The sequence below is a fragment of the Callithrix jacchus genome, chromosome 17, assembly GCF_049354715.1.
Source record: "Callithrix jacchus isolate 240 chromosome 17, calJac240_pri, whole genome shotgun sequence".
NCBI classification, from domain to species: domain Eukaryota; kingdom Metazoa; phylum Chordata; class Mammalia; order Primates; family Cebidae; genus Callithrix; species Callithrix jacchus.
In genome coordinates this window covers 63,345,141-63,362,493 of record NC_133518.1, presented here as the reverse complement: position 1 = coordinate 63,362,493, position 17,353 = coordinate 63,345,141, and the positions used below count along the sequence as shown (strand labels likewise).

General features: G+C 37.9%; 1 protein-coding gene across 6 annotated transcripts in view; it reads right to left on the bottom strand.

The window, feature by feature from the left end:
• The window catches only part of RARB (retinoic acid receptor beta), a 782,655-nt gene that overhangs the window by 627,313 nt on the left and 137,989 nt on the right, over positions 1–17,353 (bottom strand). For 4 of the 6 annotated variants that reach the window (XM_035278907.3, XM_078354410.1, XM_035278906.3 and 1 more), the window contains one exon: positions 4,205–4,314. The exons of 1 other annotated variant lie outside the window; for it this stretch is intronic. The gene's annotated coding sequence lies outside the window, so the exon portion shown is untranslated. Of the gene's footprint in view, positions 1–2,465; positions 2,498–4,204; positions 4,315–17,353 lie in introns of those variants that run through there. One more of the 6 variants, XM_008983916.5, reaches the window with a different exon arrangement.

Genomic DNA, 17,353 nt, shown 5'->3' with positions numbered 1-17,353 from the left:
TGTTTTGCTGTACATACACAGTGGGTGATTACTACAGTAAGCACATTAACCTATTTCCACACACAGTAACTTTCTTATGGTTATAACATCTAAAATCTTTTTAGTAAATTTCTAGTATAATATACAGTATTATTAACCATGGTCATCACACTGTACACTAGAGCTCTAGATTTATTCCAAATGCATAAATGAAATTTCGTACCTTTGACCAATATTTTTCTGTTTTCTCCACCTCTCTGCTGCTATTACACTCTGGTAACCTCTGTCCCACTCTCTACATATTCGACTTGTTTAGATTCCACATATAAGTGAGATTAGGCGAAAGAAATAATTTAAAGAATAAAAATTCAAAGTTTAACTTTAAGAAAGATGTTTTCTGAATTTAAAAAAACCCCACCCCCACATATTTTCTCTTTTCCTATCCTATCCTACAAATATTCTCAGCATTGAACAGTGCTTCTCACTGGTATGTACTAAATAAATTCTAGTTGAATGAATGAGTGAACAGTCACAAACCTACTTTAGTAGTATCTAATAGTTTTCTGCTCATTTCCATTTTGCTATTGCCTTATATTTATTAGCCTTTCCACCTGTTCTTTGCCATTCAGGTTACTTTTACACTGCGATGAACACCTTCACTGGTTTATTTCTTCCCTTTGGCTTGGCTTAGCTTCCATTTTCAGGAAAGAATTACTCAATCATTGTAATGACTCTGGATTATACAGCTAAATTACTTTCCCTAATAATTTTATTAATCTATAATGATACCAGTGGAGTAGTGGAAGAACAGTTTCATCATAACCTAAATTAGAATTAGTGAGAATTGTAAAATATGTAAACTAAATAGAAAATTAATTGGAAATTGCTGGCTCTTTTCATTCGGTTTATTTTATTGCACTGTCTATTTCTACATGTCTTTTTTGTTATTGTATTTATTCTGTTTCAAATTATCTTCATGTTCTTCAGTACCTTATATTAATTCTTAGGTAAAGAACTTCCTCTTCCCCTGCAGTTGATGAGCCTCTCACTCCCTTCCACACATTATGATTTCGCCATGATGCTGAGGTCATGGAGGAGAAGCAGACAGACCAAAGGTCCATTTTTTATAGCAAATACAAATGAATTTCATAGAAAATATAGCCTATCTGCAAACATAATTCAAAAAAGCAAAGCAACACTTCTCTAGGAGTAAGATAAAGGTTCTCACTCATAAATGGGAGCTGAACAATGAGAACACATGGACACAGGGAGGGGAACATCACACATCGGGGCCTGTCAGTGAGTGGAGGGCAAGGGAAGGGAGAGCATTAGCACGAACACATAATGCATGCGGGGTTAAAACCTAGATGACAGGTTCATCGGTGCAGCAAACCACCATGGCACATGTATACCTATTTAACAAACCTGTACATTCTGCACATGTATCCCAGAACTTAATAAGTAAATAAGTAAGTAAATAAACATAAAAAGCAAGTCTTCCGATAAAACCAGGGGAAGGAGAAATATGCTTATAAATATCAGTGACTTAACAATGAAAAGAAAAAAGGAAATACCTGTAAAACGTATTTTAGTATGTAAGGGCTCAGGTACAATTCTACTAAAGGATATAATGAGGTTGGCAGGTGTGTGTACCTGTATTGCAAAATCGCCGAGTGTGACAGTTACAAATGCTTACTAGCACGTGTGTGTTTTATTGGCAACTCAAATGCCAGCAGTGGCTTTACTATCAGTGACATTCAAATTTAAAAACAAAATAAAGTAATACTCTCAATTTGTTTGGTTGTTACCTTTGTGGAAAAGTCAATATATATTTATTATAGGTATGTGTTTATATATGAAAAGGAGTTACGGTACAGGTTCAGATAGTTTCAAAAAGAATTCTTACTTGTGCTAATTTCCAGAAGGACATTTAAAGGTCATGCAGACATAAGACATATGTGTTAGGGGATGGGACTCTCATGCTTTTAGGATATTCAATTTCCCTTGACTAAATGCACCTAGAGTTCTCCAATAACTATGATGACCTAGTCCCCAGACACTCCAACACATTTCTAAAATTCTTCCAGGGATGGTGTAACAATTATTAGGAGCCACTGAAAGGCTGACTTGGCTCCACCTCTGTTTTCCCTGGTTCTACAAGCTCCCTGAGACCAGGTGGTAACTCTCAACCAGGTGGGCTGCCTTGTCTTCCTCATAGTTGCTCCTTCCAGCCTGATCTTTATCCAGAATCCTGGCTGATTTCTATATCATCCCTCAGCGTGTAAGAGGGCGTCTTTTAGTATGTAAGTGCTCAGGTACAATTCTACTAAAGGATATAATGAGGTTGGCAGGTGTGTGTACCTATATTGCAAAATCGCCGAGTGTGACAGTTACAAATGCTTACTAGCACGTGTAAGCATTTGTGCTACACACATGCTAATAACTCTCACTGCAAAAAACTTTAACAATCACTGCAAAAAACTTACCGGACAGCAATGTCGGGAGTGTGAACAAAGCTCCCGGCTATGTCTAATAGGGGAGGGGTATTAGAACAAATTATAGAAGGAAGTTGGAGCTAGCCAAACCGGGAGAGTTAAACAGAAACTGTCAGGGAATTATATAAAGAGGAGAAAAGGGAGGAGGGCATCAGACATTTGTACTGTACTCTGATTTCACTTCTTTTCTGTCTAGAGGAGAAAGTATTACTCAGGTATAAAGAAAAACCAAAGATGGAGGGACTCAACTTCCCACTTAGGACTTAGAAAGCATACCGCCTCCGAGACCACGCCATTCTACCCCACTTGGAGAAGGACCACATCAAAGCTACTGAGCAGCACAGTGTGGTCAGGCAAAAGGAAAGTCTAAAAGTTAGCATTCCTAAACCAGCCACGGTTCTTTTCTGGTTTGGAAGGAAGCCTGACGCCCTCTTACACGCTGAGGGATGATATAGAAATCAGCCAGGATTCTGGATAAAGATCAGGCTGGAAGGAGCAACTATGAGGAAGACAAGGCAGCCCACCTGGTTGAGAGTTACGGCCTGGTCTCAGGGAGCTTGTAGAACCAGGGAAAACAGAGGTGGAGCCAAGTCAGCCAGAAAGAGCAGCTGGGCCCCGACCAAGCTGAGAGAGTGCCCAGGCCACAAGCCCCACCAGCTGCAGATGTCATCTGACCACACATGCCAGCAGATGCCCTGCAGTGATGAGGCAGACACACGACATCATCGAAGGAGTGGCTGGCCAGGACCCAGAGAGCAGCAAAGAATGCCCAAGACAGAGCCAAGATTCCCCAGGTTTTCCTTCTGCCCTAAGGTCACATTAGCTACACGCCTCTTCCAGACACTCAGACATCACCTAAGAAAGTTTAGCAACAAGAAGACAAAAATACAAGAGATTAAGTATTTTTACCTAAGGAAGCTGAGTTTAAGTTACCCTCCAAATAAAACTGTTTAAAAATTATTGCATTGGACTTAGACAATACTGCTGGATAGAATTGAATTGTGAATTAAGTGTTTAAGTCTCACCTTTCCCTCATCCTGTATATTAGGGGAGGGGTATTAGAACAAATTATAGAAAAATTAAATGTATGTATTCTCTTTCTGCATCTCAGTTTGGCATGAACAAATTTGCATCCCATTAAATCATTTAATTAAAATAGCATAATGATAATTCACTGGGATGGAAGCTCTATGAAGGCAGGGATTTTATCTGAGCTCTTTTCGCGTGCATTCCCCAATACCAAATACAGTGTCTGGAGGATTATAAGTAGGTGCTCAGGAATTCTTCCTGAGTAAACAAAAACCCAAAAAACAGTAATGTTAATTTTACCAATGACAGTAACAATAGCAACTATCATTTACTGAGCAACTAACATCAGGGAGATATAATTAGAATTATCAACCCATGCTACTTTGCACCATGACAGCCAGGATTTAATTTCAACAGAGAAACTGATATTCATGATACAGATTCTAACCCCAAATCCCTATGCTACTCACTGCAAATGAAGTCCAAGAACATTTGTGTCTCAATCTATTTCAGGATCTCATTTCAACTCAATTAAAATTAAATACGACTTAAAACTCACTGCCTGAGTCAAACTAGCCACATTTCAAGTCACCACTCAATAGCCACATGTGACTGTGGCGACCATATTGATTGGCTAGTGTGGCTCTAAAAGCCAAACAATCCAACCTTGCATAACATTTCAATCACTGCAAAAAACTTACCGGACAGCAATGTCGGGAGTGTGAACAAAGCTCCCGGCTATGTCTAAAGACCTTTCCAAAGCTTCATCTTCTTTAAAATGTCGATGGTTGAGAGAAAGTGTTCCTTATACCTGTTTCAGGGGCAAAAAAGGTATAAGTTTATATGTACTGAGACCCATTTATAATTTCTTATGTATTTCTTTCTATATTAAAACTTAGGGATACTGCATATTTATTAATGCACATATTGATTTGTTTACCATTTCAGGAGCCTAATGAATCCACAGACAGCTTTATTGGGAAGAAATACAATTATTTAACAGAGAGGATTGATGTAATGGCGAATGAAATAAGGAGATTCTCTTTACCTTTTTTCAGAGGCCTATGCTGATAATCAGTTTATTTTATCATATATTTTAACATCCATGACATTGGAACCAAGAAAGATGAAGTAAAAAACGAATGAATAGAATAGATTCTGTGCAAAACTCTTATCCTGCAGGTGGGCGCCTTTTCAAAACAAAACTTCTAAAAGTTAATACTTATTTATGATACAAGAATCCTCAATAAAATACTAGGCAAACTAGATTCAACAACACGTTTAAAAAAGCCATTCACCATAATCAAGTGGAATTCATCCCAGGGATGCAAGGATGATTCAACATATGCAAATCAATAAATGTGATACATCACATTAACAGAACCAAGAACGTAAACCATATGATCATTTTAATAGATGCTAGAAAAGCATCTGTTAAAATTCAACATCCCTTTATGATAAAACCATAAAAATTGGGTATAGAAAGAACACACCTCAATATAATAAGAAATATATATGACAAACTCACAGCTAAGACCATACTGGACAGGGAAAAATTAAAATCCTTTCCTCCAAGATCTAGAACAAGACCAGAATGTCCACTTCCATCACTTTTATTCAACATAGTACTGAAAGTTCTGGCCAGAGCAATTAGGCAAGAGAAAGAAAGAAAGAGCATCCACATTGCAAAGGAAGAAGTCAAATTAGCCTTGTATGCAGATAACATAATCCTATATTTAAAAAAATTTAAAGGCTCCACCAAAAAACTGTTAGACTCATAACTGAATTCAGTAAGTTTGCAGGATACAAAATCAATGTACAAAAATCAGTAGTGGCCGGGCGCGGTGGCTCAAGCCTGTAATCCCAGCACTTTGGGAGGCCGAGGCGGGTGGATCACGAGGTAAACAGATCGAGACCATCTTGGTCAACATGGTGAAACCCCGTCTCTACTAAAATTACAAAAAATTAGCTGGGCACGGTGGTGCGTGCCTGTAATCCCAGCTGCTCGGGAGGTTGAGGAAGGAGAATTGCCTGAACCCAGGAGGTGAGATTGCGGTGAGCCGAGATCGCGCCATTGCACTCCAGCCTGGGTAGCAAGAGCGAAACTCCGTCTCAAAAAAAAAAAAAAAAAAATCAGTAGTATTTATATATGCCAACAGTGAACACTCTGAAAGAAATTACAAAAGCAATCCCATTTACAGTAGCTGCAAAGAATATAAAATACCTAGAAATAAATTTAACCGAAGATGTGGAAGGTCTACATAAGGAAAACTATAAAACACTACAAAGAAATTGAAGACATGCAAAAAAGTGGAAAAATATTTCATGTTCATAGATTAGAATATTTTTAAAATGAGACTACTACACAAAGCAGTCTATAAATTCAATGTAATTCCTAACAAAATATGAGTTACATTATCTGTAGAAATAGAAAAACATTCTAAAATTTTCCATAGAAACATAGAAGACCTCAGTCAAAACAATGCTGATCAAAAAGAAATAAGTTGGAGGCATTATACAATGGTACTTCAAAATATACTACAAAGCTATAGTAACCAAAATAGCATGGTATTGACATAAAAGCGGATCAGTGGAACAGAATAGATAATCCAGATATAAATCTACACATTTACAGCCAACTCGGTTTTGACAAAGGTGCCAAGTACATACAATGGGAAAGATCAATCTCTTCAATAAATGGTGCTGGGAAGATTGGATAACCATATGCAGAAGAATGAAACTAGACCCCTATATATCTCATACAAAATCAAATAAAAATGGATTAAAGACTTAAATCTAAGACTTTAAATTATAAAACTTCTAGAAGAAACTTTTGGAAAAAATGCTTCAGGACATTGGTCTGGGCAAAGCTTTTTGTGAGAAACCTTAAAAGCACAGGCAACCAAAGCAAATAAGACAAATGGGACTTAGATCAAACTAAAAACAATTTCTGCATAGCAAAGGAAACAATCAAATTAAGAGACAACACATTGGATGAGAGAAACTATTTGCAAACTATCTATATGACAAGGGATTAATAACCAGAATAAAGAGCCCAAACAACTCAGGAGCAAATAAATTTGATTTAAAAATAGGCAAAAGATCTGAATAGACATTTGTCAAGAGAAGATTTACAAATGGCCACGGGGTATATATATATATATGGAAAAATGCTTAACATCACTAATCATCAAAAAAAAAATGCAAGTCGAAACCATAATGAGATATCCATCTCATCCCAGTTAACACGGCTTTTATCAAAAAGACTGGAAATAACAGATGCTGACAAGGATGTAGAGTAAGGGGAATCCCTGTACACTGTTAGTGGGAATGTAAATTAGTACAGCCACTATAGCAATTGTATGGAGGTTCCTCAAAAAGCTAAAAATAGAACTACCATATGATCTAGCAATTTCACTGATGGGTATACATCCAAAAGAAAAAAAAATCGATATAGCAAAGAAATATCTCTACTCCAACATTTAGTGCAGCATGATTTGCGAAAGCTAAAATGTGGAATCAACCTAAGTGGCCATCAGTAGATGAACAGATAAAAATAAAGTGTGCTATATATACACAATGGAATATTATTCAGCTACAAAAAGAAGGAAATCTTGTCATTTGCAGCAACACAAATGGTACTGGGAGTTACTATGTGAAATGAAATAAGCCAGGCACAGAAAGACAAATGTCACATGTTCTCACTCCTATATGGGAGCTAAAAGAGTGGATTTCATGAAGATAGAGAATAGATTGGTGGTGACTAGAGGACAGGAAGAACAATGAGGAAGGAGGGCCGAAGAAAGGTTGATTAGTGGGTGCAAATATACAGTTAGACAGAAGAAAGGACACCTGGTGTTCAATAGATCCATAGGCTGACTATAGGTAACATTAATCCATTGTACATTTTAAAACAGCTATAAGAAAATAACTTCAATATTCCTAAAGAAAAAATAAACATTTAAGGTGATAGGTAACCCAATTACCCTGATTTGATTATACTCCTGTATCAAATTGCCACATGTACTCCAAAAATATGTTCATCTATTATGTATCAATATAAACAAAAATAAAAATATTTATTCATAACACTGAGAATATTCCAATGCTTATTATGGAATCACAAAATTTTGCTTCATCTCAACATAGAAAGATGATAAGATAACATTTTATATTTATACACCAAATAGCCAGCTCATATCAAGCCCAAGTTATGCTAATGAAAATGTTGATTATCTTTACTGGTCCAAGAAGCTGAAGCCACTGTTCTGATCTGGTAATCACCTTTCTTGTCAAAACTTTTTTTTTTTTGAGAGGAGTTTCGCTCTTGTTACCCAGGCTGGAGTACAATGGCGTGATCTTGGCTCACTGCAAACTCCGCCTCCTGGGTTCAGGCAATTCTCCTGCCTCAGCCTCCTGAGTAGCTGGGATTACAGGCACGTGCCACCATGCCCAGCTAATTTTTTGTATTTTTAGTAGAGACGGGGTTTCACCATGGTGACCAGGATGGTCTTGATCTCTTGACCTCGTGATCCACCCGCCTCGGCCTCCCAAAGTGCTGGGATTACAGGCTTGAGCCACCGCGCCCAGCGTCAAAACTTTTTAAAGCAGCTATGTGCTACTTTTTTTGTTTTTACAAAAAAAATTTTTTTTAAGATGGAGTCTTGTACTGTTGCCCAGGCTGGAGTGCGGTGGTGCAATCTCAGCTCTCAGCAACCTCCACCTCCCAGGTTCAAGCAATTCTTCAGCCTCCAGAGTAGCTGGGATTACAGGCACCCACACCGGCTAATTTTTTTTCTATTTTTAGTAGAAATTGTGTTTCACTATGTTGGCCAGGCTGGTCTTCAACTCCTGACCTCGTGATCCACCTGCTTCTGTCTCCCAAAGTGGTGGGATTACAGGCATGAGCCACCACACCTGGCCTGTGCTACCATTTTTTAGAAGGCTACCAATGTATCTTCTAAAACAGCACTTTTTAGACTTAGCTTTGGCACTTAAAGGTATGCTTTAAATATGTAGAAATACCTCTACAAGAAATACTTCACAATATCAGCTAAATAGGGAATTACCAGTATTGGTATACTTGACTTAAAACACTGTTATCCTAAATCTTTTACTCAAGTTATGCCTATCTTCAAAAACCTCTCAGGATAATTATTATTCAAAACACTATATGCATAATTTTGTTTCTCATATTTTTCTTTCAAATAACGTCAATCTAGAGTCCAAACATCAAAGAAAAAGTAAATAATTAAGGATTAAATGACTAACCTCCTAGTCTCAGTTTCCTCATCTTTTGAATAAGAATAATAATGATACCCATTTCATAGATTTGTTTTGAAAAATAAATGATTTAATGCATGGAAGCAATTAGCATGGTATCCAGCAAATTATAAGCCTTCAAAAGATGTCATTAGAAATGTCATTTATATGATCTCACCTGTTAGGCTCTGATTATTATTGGCATATTTAAAATGATATCCATGTCTCGTGTACTGCATAATACCTGATAAGAAATTACAATGGAACACTTTAACAATGATACTGGGACTGCCAAGATGAAGAACTAGTACTAGGGTGAGCAGTTAGTTGAAAGGAGAAGAACAATTGTAACTGATGCGCTGACTCATTAGAGAAAATAGTCTAAGCATCAAATAGAGAGTGATTCAATTGACATGAAAGTCAACAAGCTCCTTGGAAGTCTTTCTGTTCTTATGACTTGGAATTATAGTAGTTAAAACAGCAGTCTTTAAATCAAGCAGTCAGAAATGTAAGTTTATGAACTAGAATTACTCCATAACAAAGAATTTATGAGGAATGAGGAAGATACATTTTACACAATGCTGCATTTTTTCCAATTAAAAGGACTATTTTCTATAGGTCTTCTCTAGTCTGAGTACCAAAATGTAGTCTCTCTCTTATGCTAGAGGTAGAAGCAGAGGGTGTGTGTGTGTGTGTGTGTGTGTGTTTACATGATTTGGTGGAATTTATTTTAATTAGCAACTATGTTGGTCTGATACACTTTCTCGTCTTTGAAATTAAAAGTCCAGTTAACTACACCATTATCAATATCCAATCTTCAAATACAAAGGACAACTAGAATAGAACCCCCAGTCTTGATTAATCATAAAGAAGATAGAGTCACCTTCTTGTCTGGTTAACTTAAAATGCCTATGGTTGGCATCACATTCCGGAGGAAGCGGAAACGCATGGTGGTTTCAGTTCTCACCACTACAAACGGCTATACCCGTATCTCAAACTTTCTTAGAAAATATATGGTTTTTTTCTTTGCTGATTGCTTATTTAGAATTCCTTCTAGATCAGCAGTGGGTGAGATAAAGCTACAGGCCAAATCTGGCTTACTGTTGCTTTGGTCAAGTTTCACTGAAACACAGCTACAGCCATTCAGTTACCTGTTGTCTGTGACTACTTTGGCTACAAAAACAAAGCTGAGTAGTTTAATCAGAGCCCTTACAGCCCACACAGCCTAAAATATATATTGTTTGGTCCTTTATAGGAAAAGTTTGCTGACTCCTATTTTAGGTGATCATTTCTGTTTTTCCTTTAAGTTTACGTTGAGGTATATAGTGTCCTATCCAAGGTAAGATTAAGCTGACCGCTCTGAGCATTTTGTAGTAGACAGAGCTCTTCAGCTACATACAAAGTTTGGCAGGAAAGGAAATACATAGTTAAAAGTATATTCAACAATGAAACTGTAATGGTCTAAATGGACACGCCACTCTCTAAGGAAACATCTCCACATCTCCTATTATCCAAAGCTCTGAAGCAGAACTTCTTGCCTCATTGCAGTCATTGGGAATTACACAGAAGGCTTAGTGAGGAAACAGTAATTGAAATTCAACACACTGTCTAGTTCTCTTCTCCTTCTTAAAACAAAATTAGTTGGCAATTTGATGTATTGAGAAAGGCACAAGTATCTAAGCTCTGGTATGATGAAATGAAATGGCACATAAATAAAAGAGACAAAGAAACCTCATATAAAATTATACACAGATTGAGCTCCACACCTGAAATGTAGACAGGCTAAAGAAGAACAGTGGCTGGCCTAGAGAGAGAGGTGTGTGGCTCTGGTATAAGCAAAATCTCACTTCTAGAAAATAAGCTGTTATTGACATCATTACTATTATTTAACAATAGCAACAGCAGTGGCATGAGACACTGTGGCTATAAAATAATGCCCCTCACAGAGCATTTAGATGGTGCTTTCCTTATGCTGGGCACTAGGCTACACTTCTCACTGGTTTTTGTTACAGCTGTAAAGTGAAGGTACTTTTGCTATATTCTTTTTATAGATAAGAAAACAGAGATTGAGAGGGAAATAAACATGCATAAACATCTGACAAATACAAACACTTCTACATTTATATAATATTTATATACATAGATTTATACAACTTTAGAAGCTTTACCATTTATTCAACCTTTTGTGAATGCGTCTAAATGAATATTATATCAGAATTACAAATCATAATTTTTCTATCCTGTGCAGAGCCAGTAACTTGATTGTATTAAGTTTTACTTTAAAAAAAAAAGATGACCAAATATACCTGACATTACCCAGAAAAGTATGTAGCACATAGAAGTTATTCAATAAATATGAATTGATTGACATGACTCTGAAAGAATCCTTGTGGGAGAGTAATGACCTCTCATTTATTTACTTTGCCCTGCATCCAAGTGTTTGGGTAGTCTACCTGCGCATGATAACGCTGGGCTTAGTCACACGACTTGCTTCAGCCAATAGTTCAATAGCAATTGTAAGGCAGAAACTTAAATATTTGCACACTGGGACTTGCCCTGTCTTGCTGCCTTTAGAACCCCTTGAGCCCTGTGAGCAAGTCTGGGTTCGCCTATGGGAGAATGAGAGCAATATTACCCATTTACCCATGATGTCACAGTCACCCACCCAGATATGTGAGTGAGGCCATAAGGGACTAACCAACCCTGGGGTCACCTGTCAATTGTCCACAGAAACAAAACGTAGTCCAGCTAAAATCAGCCCAACTGAACATAGCCCAGAACTGTCCAGCAGAATCATGAGCTAAATAAATGGTTATTTTAATTATTAACCACCACTACTTTCTAAGGTGGTTTATTACATGGCAAAGTTAATTGATTGTCTAACCCCAAAAGAAAAGTATGTTATCTGAGTCGTGGGAAACAAGAGAACTAGAGTCTTAGCAAAAGAATGAAGATCTCTTATCCAGTCATTACAGGGAACATTGCTTCAGGGAGCCCTTTAAAACTGATTTATGTAGTAGGCATACAAAGAAAACTAGTCACATTGGACAATGTGGCAGATGGCATTAGATTTACACATATTTATGTAGCACATGCTTAATTGTCTACTTTACTGTCCATCTTCGGCCTTCAAGTAGATGGTTATTTTCAAGGATTGTAATACTTTAACTGGCTGATGCTCCAAACACAGCTTCTTCCTCTGGATACACTAGGAAAAAACCAAACCAAACAAAAAAGACACCAAAGCTCCAAAGAGCTATTATAATTGTTTTACAGTTTCATTAGAAACCATCCTGTCTGTTATGCTTGCTTCCGGAAACTCTAATGATAATAGTGTTTGTTGCTACTGCTTAATTCCCCCTTAGGGTGTCTGCCTTTTACAGTTACAATTACAATTGGAAAGTCATTCAACCACATGTTCACATCAATTTATCCACTAATTTATTTGACCTGTTAATCCATTAGTTACTCATCTAATAATCCAATAAACTGCTTAAAATAATGTTTGTAGTCTCTAGTGTAGGATGCCTTTGGGTCAAAGATGACAAATCCAAATTATTAATGAAGAAGCTATTTTATTCGTTTTGGAAACTTGGATAGTGCTATAAAGCAAACTGTGAATGCCTTCTTAATTACATGACTGCAGAGCAGCTCATAAAGGCCAGTGGTAGGGTAATAACTCAATCCTAGGCTCTTACTATCACTCAACCAGTTCTCTATCCTGGCAAATCTTCTGAAAGATGCATGCATGTAGGAGAAACAATATACCTGGTACTGTCAGAGACGAAGTGGGAAGGAGCTAGATTCCACCCTTAGAAGCTGACCATCTGAGTTGAGGAGACCAATTTTACAAAACAACTACATTGAATTTGTGGAGGAAAAAGAAATATAATGCTAATGGAAACAAGCTTGGGCAAACCTAGGTAGCCTTGAGAGATAATCTGGCTTCTACCCCAAGGTCATAAGCTCAAATCTTACAGGAGACAGATGCTTTCAGGGAATGAATTTAGCTGAGGGAAGAAAAGCAAATGGGAGTGATACCAACAGTGAACAACCAGAAGCTTAACTCCTATCAACGTGGCAGCCACGAGGCAGCTCTGGCCATTGTTACGGAAGCCCATGGGCCCACAGCTGCCAGATGTTCTGATTTTTCAAGATAATATGGAAATTTCATGTGAAATTGTTGACTTTTGAAGTATATGTATCTAATTCAAATCTGTAAATGAAACTACACAAAATAAATGAAAGACATCGGCAGATTTAATTTTCAGCATGGGCATCTGGTTTGTGACTTCCATGACAGAAAGCATTCCAGGACAAGCCAAATATGGGAAAATGAAAATGTATAGTGAAGTCAGGGCAGAGTGTGTGATTCAATATATAAAAACATGCAGGACTTTATTAATTAATGGATATAATGACCGCCTGAATGATTTTAACATATTACCATTGTCTACAGAATATTTTCAGAATTTATGCTGACAACCAGAACGATAAAAATTTAATGTGAAACTTGTTGTTGCTGTTCTTAAAAGTGGGTTAGCGGGCCGGGCGCGGTGGCTCACGCCTGTAATCCCAGCACTTTGGGAGGCCGAGACGGGTGGATCACAAGGTCAAGAGATCGAGACCATCCAGGTCAACATGGTGAAACCCCGTCTCTACTAAAAATACAAAAAATTAGCTGGGCATGGTGGCGCGTGCCTGTAATCCCAGCTACTCGGGAGGCTGAGGCAGGAGAATTGCCTGAGCCCAGGAGGCGGAGGTTGCGGTGAGCCGAGATTGCGCCATTGCACTCCAGCCTGGGTAACAAGAGCGAAACTCTGTCTCAAAAAAAAAAAAAAAAAAGTGGGTTAGCTTGTACCTTCGACAGCCCTGGTCTGTTACACACCTGCCTAAGATCTACACTGTTCTGCTTCTTGTTAGAGACTTCAGAGAGAGAGCGAGATGAATGTAAACCGAGGTCAGACGCAGATGATGGCAGAAGTGACCTTTGACATCCCTGTACTTAATCAGCCCAAGGAGTGTGCTAAGCAAAACACACACTGAGGTGTGGAAACCCATAAAATATCACCAGGGAAATAAGAGAGAAGGGTTGGTTAGAAATGAAAGCCACCTGCTGATATTGTACAAGTGATAGTAAGACACAGATAGGGTTAGAAATCCTCTAGTGTTAAACCAATACTCACTCCCTTCTTTCATTTGTTAAAATTGTGCCTTTTAAGTAGTTAGGTATTATTCTCCTACACTCCCCGGCCCAGTCATCATCAATCTTACCCTTGGGCTAACCTAACAGTCTCTTTCTCCTCCCCCTCCTTCTAGCTTCCCAAATTCCAATAATAGTTACATGTCCACTCTCTGCTTTGGAATGTCTCTACAATTAAGTATTAAAAATGCCAAAGGTCAATGCCAAAGAAAAATAATTTAATAAGCTAAAATAATAACAAAAAAGGTATTCAAAGACAAAGGTGCCACTTTAGTTGCATTTCTAAACTCTCTGTCTGAATATGTTTCCCAACTTATTTACTTTAATAAGGCTAAGGAGGCCAGTGTGAATCCATATTTTTTCTAAAGCAAAACTAAGATGTACACAAAAATGTAACACTAATACCACATTACTTTTCTTCAGTGTTTTGCAATGATAAATTCTTTTATAATTATTCATTACAAGAAGAGTATGATGTATTTTTTTTTTTCTGGCAGGTTGGGTAGTTGAGGAAACTGACTCCTAAAGTGATGTTTCCAATAAAAGTGACAGAATCACAATACTGTCATGGTAATGAACGGATGTGAGGTTTGACTGTGCTTCAGGCATTTTTAAACATTTTATGGGTATTATTTTATTTAATCCTTATAACCGTGTGAGGCAGATACTAAATTTTTCTGTATTTTATAGGTGGCAAAGCAGAAGGACAGAGAAGTAACCTGATGAAGGTCACCCAGCAACCTTTAGGGTAGTGTTGGAATTCAAATGAACCATCTGGCCCAGAGCCCATGCCCCCATGGTCATAAAATATCACCTCTCCATGATGAAAACTCTGGTTCTCTGATTCCAGATCTATTGTTCTTTTAGCTTCATCCTGATTCCAAATCTAGTGTTCTTTTAGCTTTATCCTGATTGTTTCACTCATAAATCTGGAAGACAAAGCCTACCTACTTTTTCCATAGATTGAGAGACAGTCATTAGCCTTCCTCAAAATGACCTCAATTGATGCATTCCTCGTTTCAAATACTTGGATATTTTCTGCTGTGCCATGACCACTCTATTCCAGGATTTGGGAATTCCCTACATTTATTTTTATGCTCTCCTAGGCATCCAGATGGATACAAAACATCTGACAAAAATACATTCAACACAAGAAATTAAGTGGGGAAAAAATGAGAACCCCGCACATGCTGATGTCATGAGATTTTGTGCCATTAACCAGAAGTGAACCTAGTAAACACGGCTCTAAAATTTCTAGCACCCAATGTAGAAAGGATAGTCTATTACCTGGATTATTGTTTCTGTAAATCTAGAACTTAGTTTCAGTTCTGTCTTTAGAATCAGAGCAACTCATCTTCACATTATCTTTGGTCACCAATATTTGTAATCACTATATATAACTCATAGGTGAGACCTGTACAAATGAGTATCTGCTTATGTGATTTGAACCAAGAAACCTGTCCACAAATACCTTTCCCACCAGCCTGAGGGTATCCACTGGGCCTGCTATTAGATAACTCCCTTGAGGGAGAACATAAAGGGAGGACATTGTCTTTAGAGGATGTCAATAAGCACATGCAGAATTCCTGGCAAGGAGACAATTGCTCAGGTACTCTTCTACCTATATCTGAAACATACATCCGCACTGAAAAGTCATCAGATTAGTCCAGGGTTATTCCCAACTTCACTGGCTTATTATGGGTACCATCTTGTGGACAGGGCATGCAAAAGCATCAACATATCCCAAAACCATCTAAATCTATACCTGTATATGTTCACAACAACCGTACACCAGCCATTCACCATCTTGGGCGTGCTTTCAGGATCTCAAGTTTCCTGAATGTTAAAAAGGTTAGAATATAAAATGGAGAGTGGTGAGTTGATAAAGATGTTCTCTTAGGCAACTAGGTCTTGAAAAGATGACTCAGAAGTTACTAGAGGTCAATACCAATAGCATTACAAAATTAATGCTTCATGTGATACAGGGAAAAAAAAGAGGATATTTCTCTCTTAATGAGGATTAAAAATGAACAGATTCCTATTTAATTTGTAAATCAGATTTGTACATTTGATTTTTAAATTCCTACAAAATGTCAATTCCTGTAGGCATAGCCTTTACATAACCAAATCAGCAGATAACATTTCCACAATGCTAACCTTACTTTTAACACACCATAAAAGGGCTAGATATACCTAACACAGTATATGGGGTGGGGGTGGGGAATCAAACTTTAGTAGTTCAGTAAAAACTCGACTTGAAAGGACTTTTTGGCAATCAAAACAGAAGGAAATAAGGACAAAAAAACAATAATCAAATACTGAGAAATTCTGTGTCCCTTTTGTTCTGTTCAGGCATCATTTGTCAGGTATGGAAGCCCTCTGCTGGTCAAGATTATATACAAGGCGGTTCACTAAAACTTTGGAAAAGCCTTTTTAAAGGGAAGGTAAAGATTTTTTTCCCCCTAAAATGCAGTTGGACTTGTCTCTGAGTATTGACTGCACCTAAGTACATTGTTTTCTGAAGAGAAGACACTTATTCTGTGTTGGGTACTTTCTCACCAGTGCATTCCCGTGACTAAAAGCATGAACTATGGACTCTGGCAGAGACCCTCGGCCCACACTGTAGCATGGTCTTCTTCATTTAGTGCTTAGGAAATGTTCCTTGTCGGCATGACTTCTGAGCTTTGGCCAGGTTTCTCAGATTTTCCAAGGCCAGTTCGTTTTTCAGGATTTGGAGAATTTCGTTCTAAAAGTTATTCCGCTTCCTGAATTTGGATTATTAAGCAAATAACGGCCATAATGTAATAGAAAATAATCTCATTTCAGGGGAGGCTAGAGGAAGACCAAAGCAAGCATGAGAAGGCAAACTAGATCAAGAGGCCGTGAGCGGGACAACAAAGAGGGGGAGCCATCAGGCCCTGATGCTTTGGCTCTAGCGCAGCTGACCAAGGACAACAATAGATGCATTGCCTGTGTCCTGCCTCTATGAGAGCATTTCCAATGAACTCACTGGCATTTATATCAAGGCACTCCTTTGCTTGATGTTGCAAAGGAGCTTACCCAGAGCTTACCCCACTTCAAACAGCCAAGGGGCCAAGGACAGAGCCACCATGCCCTGTGGATCAATATGCAACTTGCTTTTAAAAAAGAAAGAACAACATCCAAACCAAATCGGTTTAAAAACTGCAAACAACATCAAGAACAAATTCTCAGGCATCTAGAAGAGAAGTCCTCATGGTATTAGCATGCATGGTTTGTTAGGAGGCACAAATCACTTACATAGAACAGAAAGGAATAAACAGTTAAGACCGTAGGGCTCTGCAGCCAGGCTGAATGGGCGACTTCCACAAATTACTAAACCTCTCTGAATCAGTTCCTCATCTGT